This window comes from Apteryx mantelli, chromosome 1, assembly GCF_036417845.1.
Source record: "Apteryx mantelli isolate bAptMan1 chromosome 1, bAptMan1.hap1, whole genome shotgun sequence".
Taxonomy (NCBI): domain Eukaryota; kingdom Metazoa; phylum Chordata; class Aves; order Apterygiformes; family Apterygidae; genus Apteryx; species Apteryx mantelli.
In genome coordinates, this window is record NC_089978.1 from 37,519,293 (window position 1) to 37,531,296 (window position 12,004).

Genomic DNA, 12,004 nt, shown 5'->3' on the forward strand with positions numbered 1-12,004 from the left:
GTTGAACTGTAGGAACAGATATAATCTTTGTCAGGGGAACGGAGAGCAGAAACTATCTTTAAGAACTACTGAACCATAAAAGGGATGCACACAGTCAAGTAGATCTTATTTGAGGCAGATGCTGAATCAATATGTACAATTCAAAATTTATTTCTCTGTTATGTATCTTTCTGGGAACACGCTTGGTGAAAATGCTTCTATAATGTGTTGCCAACAGATTAATATAGAAAACATTTACAAAAATACAAGGTCATATTTCCAGCCCAAATTTTCTGAGTCTTAAATAAATCAATAAATCTTGGAATATGCTGTTTTAGCAGTGTTTATTTACATCCTATATTAGGTTAATGATGGTTATATATTTGATTCTAGACTATAAACAACTGTTAGTGATGTATGTGTGTGTCAGTGGGAGAAGAACATTTGCAAAGGGGATTTGACTGTCTGGAAGTTGTCCTTTATTTATCCATTTGTTGGCAAAACAAGTGCAAATGGACTACCTAGAGCCTTTTCTTCATTTGATTTCTGTGCTTTCTGTTAAATGCTCCCCTGTGATTCTTTGTCTTGGGGATATATGATTTCCAGGGGATCTCCCTACAAGGGTACAGGACAATCCTGTTTTGTTGTTGTTGTTGTTGTTGTTTTTTTAATGTATCTTGAAAGCCAACATAAGTTCCCTTCATCCTAATGTAATGAGGACTGACTATAGGTATGACTGACATACAAAGAGAACCAAGGATACCCAAAATTAGATACCCAAAGTATCTAATCTTAATGCTGAAAATAATTATATTTATCATAAAAAAAAGGAAAGACTTTTTAAATTGAACTTTTAACTTCTAATTGGTAAGAACAACTTCAATCACTTGTTATGCTTATTCATAAAAAAGTTGAGATTTATACTGAATAGCTGTAAAACAAGCTTGACTGTTAAGGTGAAGAAATGATATTCACGACAAAGTTAGCATTTGGCTAATGCTTTTTTTTTGGAACATACAGTGAAATCTCCATATGCAATGTGATTTAGTCTTCTTTAGGGGTCAAGAAGACTAATTTTGGGAGGTACTATATTTCCTGAGAAAGAGAATTACAAATTTCCTATTTTCCAGGAAGCACTGCAATGTTAGAGTTGGGGTAAGGAAGAATTATAGAGGGAAGAACCCTTAGTAGTTAAATTGGACACTGGTCTTTCATAAACTGAATAAATTTCAGAATGTCTGAAAAATCTCAGTAGTTCACTTGTTTATGTTTGCTAGAGAACTGTAATATAATATATTTTAAATTTACATCCATACAAGGAAAATGCTCATCATGATTTTTGTTCATGAAGTGGGTGCATGGGCAATCCTCTGGCATAATATGTGCAACATGGTGACCTCTAGTAATACTCCTCATGGTCAGCAAGTCAGAGTCTTGCATTTTAAAAGGGAATTATTCTTGCTTCTTGTATGAGTCTTTCTAACGGTGATCTCAAACTATTAATAATATAAAATACACTTTGCTCATTGAGATGCCTTGAATATTAAAGAATTTCCTCTAATCAGTCTGAGAAATAAAATAAAAAATAAATGTAAGGGTAAGCAGTCTCTTGGCATCTTATTCACCAGGCATCTTATTTGAATGGTATATATTAAACTGTTATTTAAATCTGCAGCAAGTCATTAAAAACAAAGTCATAGGTTCAGCAGCGCTATCCATCCATTCTGAATGTATTAACTGCTCCCTTTTATTTTAAAATTATTTTTGGATTTCCATTCTATAGTTTCTATATTAAAATTCTCAGATCAAGAGAAGCAACTCTAACTAAGGTGAATTAAACAGAGTAAGAGTTGTACGTTGCTCTTACCAGCTCAGGTCAGACCTGCAACTCAGCAATTTTATGCCTCTGTTGCTAAGGCAGTGCACTCTGGAGAGGCATGGGGATAAATCTTTGTGATTTGATACTCTTACCCTCTTCTCTTTCAATAATTTTAAACACCCACGCTCACTTAATAAACAGCATATATACCATCTAAAAAATTAGATCAGTGTCAAAACAAAGCATCGACTACAGTCACCGCGTTGAGGCTGTGTTTGTTGCTTTATGCTTTGGAGTAATGAAAACACAAAACGCTTATGTGTTAAGAGTGGGATTAACTTTGGCCATCTAGCCATCTAATCTAAGACAGCTTTCCAATTTCCCTTTATAGTCACAGCACTATATAACAGAGCAGTCCCATGAATCCTTAAAGGTGATCCAACTGACCTACTGTAGTTTCCTTTCTCAGAATGAGTGGAATTGCTCTCTGAAGTTAACTACTTCTTTCTACTGGTTATGAAGGAAAACCAAAACAACCAACTTAGATTTAGAAATATTTGGGGGCTTACAGAGACAGTGAGTTTAATCTTATTTTAAGTTTTCACAAAGCTTGCATTACTTTTGCTGAGTTTAAAGTTAGAAGTTTCCTCTTGTCTGCTTTCAATTGCTGTCCCAAGCACTGATGTGGACAGGAGGAAGGTGCTCACCTTCTGGCTCTAGTGTAGGTTGACCACAGCTTGGAGGATCAGATGGCTTATTCATAATGTACTTTTCTTCTGTGTAGTAAATAAGCTGGACAGTAATTAGAAGAAGACATTCATTGTCATTTTCCATTAATTAGTATGCAGAGCAGTTATCCTGAAGTTAACATTAACATTATGAGATGCAAATGATAATCTTTTGTAAAGAGAGATTCAAACTACCTGATTGTAGTACACTTCTTACATTTTCAAATATTCAGTGTAATTGCTGTCTTGAAATCAATCAAGAGAACAAAGGCTTATTTCCCTGTCAATTGCACAATAGTAAATATGTATCAGAAACATTTTAGTATTTTTATGGTTTGAGGCACTACTGGCTTGGGAGAAAAATATGCCCCTTTCAATGAAGTCTTCAGCAGAAAGAGGAGATAATACTTTGTTAGCAATAAACAAAGCCACACCAAACAGTAGAATTCAGCTATGCATGAATGTTAAAACATATCTCTCTTTAATTAGCTTTTACAGTAAAATACTCTACACAAATGACTGTGAACAACAGCATAATACACTCTACTTCCTTCTGATACAGCAACCTTACAGGAACTATCTTTTTGAAGTCATATAAATTCATTTCTCATTCCAGACACTTAAAAGACTGTCCTGAGCTTTAATGGATACATCTTCATTTGATGATGGAATGTTACCAGAACAGTCACTATCTCAGTCACAATCTATTTGTAGATAGTAATTCAAGTAATTAGAAAAACACAAATGACTCAAACTTGCTTTCTATTATTGTGCCTCTACACATGCATATAACCACTAGTTTGTCCATAGTAAATGCACAGAAGTTCTGCTTATTACAAGAATATATGTATATAAGGTAAATCTACCTGTACATATCAGGTAAACTGGAGCTATTTACAACATATTTTTCAAACTTGCCTTTTTACATTTTAATAGTAGTTGATATCATTTCTACACATAGCTTTCCAAAACATCAACACTCTTTTGCTTTTAAAGTTTTGTATAAATGTAAAACTGTTGTTTAAAATCAAAGCACACAGGCTATGCCATAAGTCTTCACTCAAGATTGGTTATATTCACTTAGACTTTCTGGGAATGTGATCACTCATAATATTCTCCTTAGAATCATTCCCAAATCTTTCCTTCATTTCAGTATTCACAGAACAACCTCATAACTGAATCTGAGAAAATCTTTGTGCCTGCTACATTTTTGTAAATGGAAAGTTTCATCTGAGTTCCCACAGGTTTTTTTTTAAGCTTAGAAGGTAACTATTTCTCTTTCAAGTTCCACCATATGACTCTATAGTCCTTCTTCTGCAGTCTTCCATGCAACTCCTAGCACAACATCCATAGGATTTTTTTTCCCCCCCATTTTTGCAGGGCTCTAGTGCTCTGGTCATGTCTGACAGCACTGACTTGCCTCCATGATTTAAATCTATGCTGTGTATTATATGCGCTAAACTTTAGTTTACACACAGTAAGCTAGGATTCAGATCCCCATTCAGTTGCTCACAGTGCATGTGATTCCAGGTAAGTTAAGTGTCTAATTCCCATTACAGTTAGTGCAGTTTACAGAGCAAGTCATCTGAGCAAAGTCTGGGGTGCTTTAAGTCGTCTAAACACAGGTGTGCGGTGCAAGTGTGCCTTGGACTTCAGTTGCCAGTCTAAAATGCCACAGATTTATATTTATGCTTCTTGTATAGACATTCCATCTGCCAGTTCTATGCAGATACCCTAAGGTATTATGTGGCATTAGATACCTATGTTTAAGCAACTGCTTAAATCCTAGGTATGAATCTGGAAGTGAATCCTACCCTAAATATACATGTCCAAAGTCTTTAAGAAGCATAAAATGTCTCCAAAGCAGCATTCAAAAACACAGTTTATTTTTGGCTATGATTAAACTGCAGGATCTGTTAGCATCAGAAAAGACATTAATTTAGATAATAGGGGATCAGACTTAAAGGTTTCATCAACATGTAACACACCAGCCCCTTCCAATTTAGGAGCAGCCCTGACTTACTGCACAGAGGTTAGGCACCAATTTTAAGTAGACTGGTTTAAAGAGTTCACAGAATGTAATCCCTAGTTAGGTGTCTGTGTCAGGTGGACTGGAACCCAGTCCAGCTTTTTTCATGTTGAATTCTAATTGAAAATGGGATTTAGACAAGGACTGTATGGTTCAATGTTCCTCTGAAAAAGTTTTATTGGTGTTCAGCTTTATCTCCTTTTGGGACTTGTGAGACAAAGAAATGAAATAAGGGACATTCACTCTAAGTGATAAAGAAAGGTCACTCCTGTCTGATGACAGCCAACAGCCAGTGTTTAGACTGTGTGAAAAGCAACCTTTTAAATTGAAGGCAAGCTGGAGGTGCACATGACTAGACTACAGCATGCTGCTACAGGATGGAACTGATACAGTTATGGATTTAAGTATTGGGTTCTGGTAATGATGGTGGGCTTCACATGTAGGAAAGAAGAAAGGAAATATATTTTTCTAGTAAGCTATTCCCTTTTAAATTGGGGCTGTTTGAGGTTTGAAAGGCTGTTCAAAGGTTTGAAATAGGAGTCGTGCCAGTGGACATGAATATACATTATGGAGGGGCATGATAGCACTTTCAAAGTGAATACCCATAATTGCACTCAAGAATGTGTAATCAAACACAAGAATACTCATTTGCACATCAGTTTCTGTACTTCTATTAATTAAAGCTCTTTCAAAAATGTTTGTACAGAGCAAAATCTGTCTTCTAAATGTTTACAACAAGCAAACAAACAAACAAATAGAAAAAGAGTTACTGAATTGGACGAGCAGCTTTGCAAGCAAGATTTACCAAATCATAGAATCACAGAATTGCTGAGGTTAGAAGGAACTTCTGGCAATCATCTAGTCCAACCCCCCTGATTTGAGCAGGGCCAGCTAGAGCAGACTGCCCAGGACTGTATCCAGTCAGGTTTTGAATATCTCCAAGAATGGAGGCTTCACAACCCCTATGGGCAGCCTCTTCCAATGTTTAACCATCCTCACATTAAAAAAAGGCTTTTTTTCTTTTGTTTAAGTGGAATTTCCTGTATTTCAATTTGTGCCCATTGCCTCTTATCCCATCACAGGATACTACTGAGAAACACCTGGTTCTGTCTTCTTTACACCCTTCCATCAAGTATTTATACATATTGATAAGATCCCCCCCGAGCCTTTTCTTCTCCAGTCTACTTTGTCCCAGCTGTCTCAGCCCTCTTTGTATGACAGATGCTTCAGTCCCTTAACCATCTTTGTGGTTCTTCACTTAACAATCATTGCTGAGCTTTTTGACAGAGATATGGACGGTTAGGAAAAAAAAAAGGAGAGAGAGAGCAAGGTAGATGCATCTATTGATGTTGAAGGTGTGAACCAATGTGAAACTAGGCAAGGAAGTACTCCATCCCATACTTGTTACAAGACTGGAGTCAGAGGGGGGCAATTAATGCCTAAACACTCTACTCTAGCTAGTGTTGAAAAAGAGTCCTCCCAACAGCACACAGCAGAAGGGGCAACAAACTGGACAGAGTGGGAGAGAGAATGGCTAGGAGGGGTATGAAATAGCTTGCCAGCAGAAAGATCACTTGATGATATGTTCTGTGGGTCTTAGAAAGTCCTTTAAAACATGTAGTTGATGGATACTTGGCTTGTATTTTTTCCCATTATTTTACGTTTTCTATTTTTTTTTGAATAAATCACTGTATTTTGTGACTGACAGACTTGAAAAATTCATTTCATAGTAATAATCCTCTCTCATTTTCTTTCCATCCTAGGCTTTATGATAAACAATTTGATTAGTTTATTAGGTTTTATTTTCTGTTGCTTGTTCTGTATTTGTACTTATGAAATGTAGGACAGTAGTATGACAGCATGAAGAAATGAATAGTGGAACAATAAATAAAAGGACTGTTTTTTTGGACATGTGAAAGCTGAGGAGGAGGGTTTATGGTTATTCTTCCATTAAGTGGGGATGATTTCCACACTTCACATTTAATTCTAGTGAAATATTCACTTTCTCTCAAAATATTGTGCCTTGTATGAAAAAGAAGTGTCCATTCTGAGGTACTTGTTCAAATAAAAGTTGAAAAAATAGAGAAATGTGGACAATGATAACTTCCTGACACAGGTGATGGAGGAGACAACAAGGAGAGGTGCACTGCTGGACCCTGGAATAACAAACAAGGAAGGGCTGGTGGAAGATGTGAAGGTTGGGGGTAGCCTTGGCTGCAGTGACAATGAGATGGTGGAGTTCAGGATCCTGTGAGGAGGAAGCAGGGCAAAAAGTAGGATCACAACACTGGACTTCAGGAGAGCACACTTTGGCTTCTTCAGGTACCTTCTTGGAAGAATCCCATGGGTTAGGGCCCTAGAAGGAAGAGGGGATGAACAGAGCTGGTTAATATTCAAGCATCGCTTCCTTCAAGCTCAAGAGCGGTGCATCCCACTAGGCAGAAAAATGAGCAAAGGGGGCAGGAGACCTGCATGGATGAGCAAGGAGCTCCTGGCAAAACTCAACCAGAAGACGGAAGTGCACAGAAGATGGAAGCAGGGACAGGCCACTTGGGAACATAACAGGGACACTGTCAGAGTATGCAGGGATGTGACTAGGAAGGCCAAGGTCCATTTAGAATTTAATCTGGGAAGGGATGTCAAGGACAGCAAGAAGGGCTTGCATCAGTAGCAAGAGGAAGACTAGGGAAAATGTGGGCCCTTTGCTGAATGGGGTGGGTGCCCTGGTGACGAAGGATGCAGAGTTACTGAATGCCTTCTTTGCTTCAGTCTTTACTGCTCAGGCCAGCTCTCAGGAATTCCAGACCCTGGAGACCACAGAGAAAGTCTGGAGAAAGGAAGACTTTCCCTTGGACGAGGAGGATCGGGTTAGAGATCATTTAGGCAAACTGGACACCTGCAAGTCCATGGACCCCGATGGGATGCACCCACGAGTGCTGAGGGAGCTGGCGGATATTATTGCTAGGCCACTCTCCATCATCTTTGAAAGGTCATGGAGAACAGGAGAGGTGCCTGAGGACTGGAAGAAAGCCAATGTCACCCCAGTCTTCAAAGAGGACAGGAAGGAGGACCCAGGGAACTACAGGCCAGTCAGCCTCACCTGCATCCCTGGAAAGGTGATGGAGCAGCTCATCCTGGAGGCCATCTCCAAGCATGTGGAGGACAAGAAAGTGATCAGGAGCAGTCAGCATGGCTTCACCAAGGGGAAATCATGCTTAAGCAATCTGATAGCCTTCTCTGATGGAATGACTGGCTGGGTAGATGAGGGGAGTGCAGTGGATGTTGTCTACCTAGACTTCAGCAAGGCTTTTGACACTGTCTCCCATAGCATCCTCATAGACAAGCTCAGGAAGTGTGGGCTAGATGGGCAGAGGGTGAGGTGGATTGAGAACTGGCTGAATGGCAGAGCTCGGAGGGTTGTGATCGGTGGTGCAAAGTCTAGTTGGAGGCCTGTAGGTAGCAGTGTCCCCCAGGGGTCAGTACTGGGTCCAGCCCTGTTCAGCTTCTTCATCAATGACCTGGATGAAGGGATGGAGTGCACCCTCAGCAAGCTTGCTGATGATCCAAAACTGGGAGGAGTGGCTGATACCCCAGAGGGCTGTGCTGCCATTCAGAGAGACCTGGACAGGCTGGAGAGGTGGGTGGAGAGGAACATCATGGAGTTCAACAAAGGCAGGTGCAGGGTCCTGCACCTAGGGAGGAATAATGCCATGCACCAGCACAGGTTGGGTGTCGACCTGCTGGAAAGCAGCTCTGTGGAGAAGGACCTGGGAGTGCTGGTGGACACCAAGTTAAGCATGAGGCAGCAATGTGCCCTTGTGGCCAAGAAGGCCAATGGTATGCTGGGGTGCATCAGGAAGAGTGTTGCCAGCAGGTCGAGGGAGGTGATTCTCCCCCTCTCCTCAGCCCTGGTGAGGCCACATCTGGAGTACTGCATCCAGTTCTGGGCTCCCCAGTACAAGAGGGATGTGGCACTACTGGAGCAAGTCCAGCGAAGGGCTACAAAGATGATTAGGGGACTGGAGCATCTCTCTCATGAGGAAAGACTGAGAGAGCTCGGCCTGTTTAGCCTGGAGAAGAGAAGGCTGAGAGGGGATCTTATCAACGTGTACAAGTATCTGAAGGGAGGGTGTCGAGAGGATGGAGCCAGACTCTTTTCAGTGGTGCCCAGTGACAGGACAAGAGGCAGCGGGCACAAACTGAAACACAGACACTTCCATCTGAACATGAGGAAAAACTTTTTCACTGTGAGGGTGACAGAGCACTGGCACAGGTTTCCCAGAGAGGTGGTGGAGTCTCCTTCTCTGGAGATATTCAAAACACGCCTGGATGACATCCTGTGCAATGTGCTCTAGGTGACCGTGCTTGAGCAGGGGGGTTGGACTAGATGATCTCCAGAGGTCCCTTCCAAACTCGATCATTCTGTGATTCTGTGATTCTGTGATCTGCAACTACAGAAGAGGGTCAGTGCCTTGGTAGGAAATGGGGGGCTGGGAGCTGTGTCCGGCAAGGTATCTGAGCCAGCTGAGCCTGAGCCACATAGCAGCACCAGGATGAACCAGTGAGCAGTAGCAGTGGGAGACTCCCTGAGGCATAGGACCCTATCTGCCAATCCAACCTGTCATCTAGGGATCTTCACTGTTGGCTGGGGACTCAGATCCAGAATGTCGTGGATAGGCTGCCGAGGCTTGTCTGGGCCTCAGATTATTACCTCCTGCTGCTCTTCCTTGTGGGCACCAAGGATACTGCCAGGGAGACCTGGAGCATTCATGCAGGCCTCCTGATGCCTCTTCTTGACTTCCTGCTCATCAAGATGGACTGTTCCTGAGCTTGAAGGAGGTGATCTTAGAAAATCAACCAGCTCTCCTGGATCCCTCTTCCTTCTGGGATCATATACTGTGGTTTTCTTCTAAGCAAATCCATGAATAGGCCAGTCTGCTCTCCTGAAGTCCAGGGCTGTGATCCTGCTTTATACCCTGCTCCCTCCTTGCAGGATCCTGAACTTTACCAGTTCATGGTCAGTGCAGCCAAGGCTACGCCGACCTTCATATCCCCAACCAGTTCTTCCTCGTTTATAAGTACGATGTCCAGTAGAGCATTTCCCTTTGTCAGCTCCTCAATCACCCATGCCAGAAAGTTATCAGTGCACTCTAGAAACCTCCTGCATTGCTTGTGCCCTGCTGTGCTGCCCTTCCAGCAGATATCAGGGTAGTTAAAATCCCCCTTGGGGACCAGGGCCTGCTAACATGAAGTTTCTTCCAGTTGTCTGAAGAAGACCTCATCTACTTCCTCTTCCTGATCCAGTGGTCTGTGGCAGACACCCACAGCAATGTCTCCCGTTTTGGTTCGCCCTCTAAACCTGACCCATAAGCTCCTATCTGAATTATCATCTTATTATAGGCAAATCTCCTCGCATTCCTGCTGCTCTCTCATGTACAGGGCAGCTCCCCCTCCCTGCCTTCCCAGCCTATCCCTTCTTAAAAGCCTGTATCCATTCACAGCAGCACTCTAGTTGTGTGAGCTATCCCACCACATCTCTGTGTTTGCAGTGAGATTGTAGCCCTGTAAACGCACGCAGACCTTTAATTCCTCCTGTTTGTTCCCCGTGCTGCATGTATTAGTGTACAAGAACTTCAGAGAAGCACTCGGCATGCTGACTTCCTAGAAATGGCATGAGAGCTTTCCCCATAATGTGGTCCTGTGGTCCTGGCACTTCCTTATTTGCACACATATGCTTGGGGTGATTCCACTTCAGCCCTGTTTTGCTGATTAAGAGGTCACTTCTGTTTACATTACCCCAGACCCTTTGCTTGCCAAGTCCATCCACTACTTCCTGCTTTATCATTGGTCATTCTTTTCCTCCCTAGTTCCTAGTTTAAAGTTCTTCTTACCAGGTTGGTCAGCCTGTTGGCAAAGATACTTTTGCCCCACTACTGAGGTGGATCACATCTCCACCAAGCAATTTTTGGTCCTTGAAGAGGGTCCCACACTCACAGAAACCAAAACCCTGTTGTCGACACCAGCCATGCAAGCAATTGTTGATCTGGAGGATCTGTTGAGCTCTCCTCAGGCCCTTTTCTCTCACTGGCAGGATCAAGGAGAACAGCATCTGGGTCCCCATTCCTTTGACAATTACCCCTAGAGCCATGTAGTCATGCTTGATACTTTCCAGGTCTTCCTTGGCAGTATTGTTGGTGCCCACATGAAAAGCAGCAGGGGTAGTAATCTGAGGGCTGGACAAGCCTTGGCAGCCTCTCCACAACATCCTGAATGCGAGCACCTGGCAGGCAGCAAACTTCCCTAGATGGCCACCAGCAGACTGGGGCCTCTGTCCCCTCTGCAGCAGGGAGTCTCCCATGGCTGCTGCTCACCGATTCCTCCTGGTGCTCCTCTGTGGGTGAAGCTGAGCCAGTACAGATGGTCCCTTGGAGACTGTTTCCAGCTCCACCACAGCTACAAGGGCACTGAACCTATTTGGAAACTGAGAGTCTCTTTGGATCAGAAGCCCTCTTCCTGATGCCAGGAGTCACCAGCTTTTGGTCTTCACCTTTGTGGGTTTCCACCTTCTGATGTGACAGGCACTGACTCTGCCTGCCCCTCTGCTACGGTTGGAGGTTCAGGCTCCTGAAGCTGCAGAGTCTCAGAGAAGATCAGGCTGATCTCTTTCGCATTATGTACAATGCTGCGCAGTCTGCTGTTCTGCTCCTGCAGCTCCTTGACTGAGCAGCACAGCTCCTCAACCACCACATGTCTCCTGCAGGCAAAAAGGCCATCAGAAGTCTCGGCATGAGTCCAGGCATTCCCTGCAGCCTGAGACTTGCAGATCTTCATCCCCCTTCTGAAGATCTGTCTGAGTTGAAGCCTCAAATATTGTAGTGACGATTGCTCCAATACCTGTCAGAGACCATGTCCTGTGACATGTCACCACCATAGCTGAGGACATGTATGCTGGTCCGAGCAATGTTATTGGGCCCTTCTTTGTGCCCTTCTGCAAAAACTGCTGCACAAATGGCTTCATCTGTTGGCTGCCTCTGTTTGCTGTGCTCTGTAATACCTCTACAATCACAAGTGACTTTAGGGAACAGGCTTTCTTGGCAATATTATCACTTATAACATAAAGTACTGTACATCTCCATATATTTCAATGACATTACAAACTCCAGGAGTAAAATCTGCCCTTCTCACCTTTGTCATGCATCCTTGCATCTTCTCAGTGTGAAACTACTTCTAAAAAATATGACGAAGTAGAAGGAAAGGTACAGCAATATGAAATCCATGTTATTCTTTCTTATGGTTATCATACTGTGACATCTCTATCTAAAGGATTTCTGATGCTTTGTTTTCTCTTTTCTAATGTGAAGTGCTAGCTGCTGCCTTTCCATCCTGTAGACATAGAGGTGAGGATGAAGTTAGAAATTCAAGTGGGGGCCTAAACCAAAAGAAAGACTG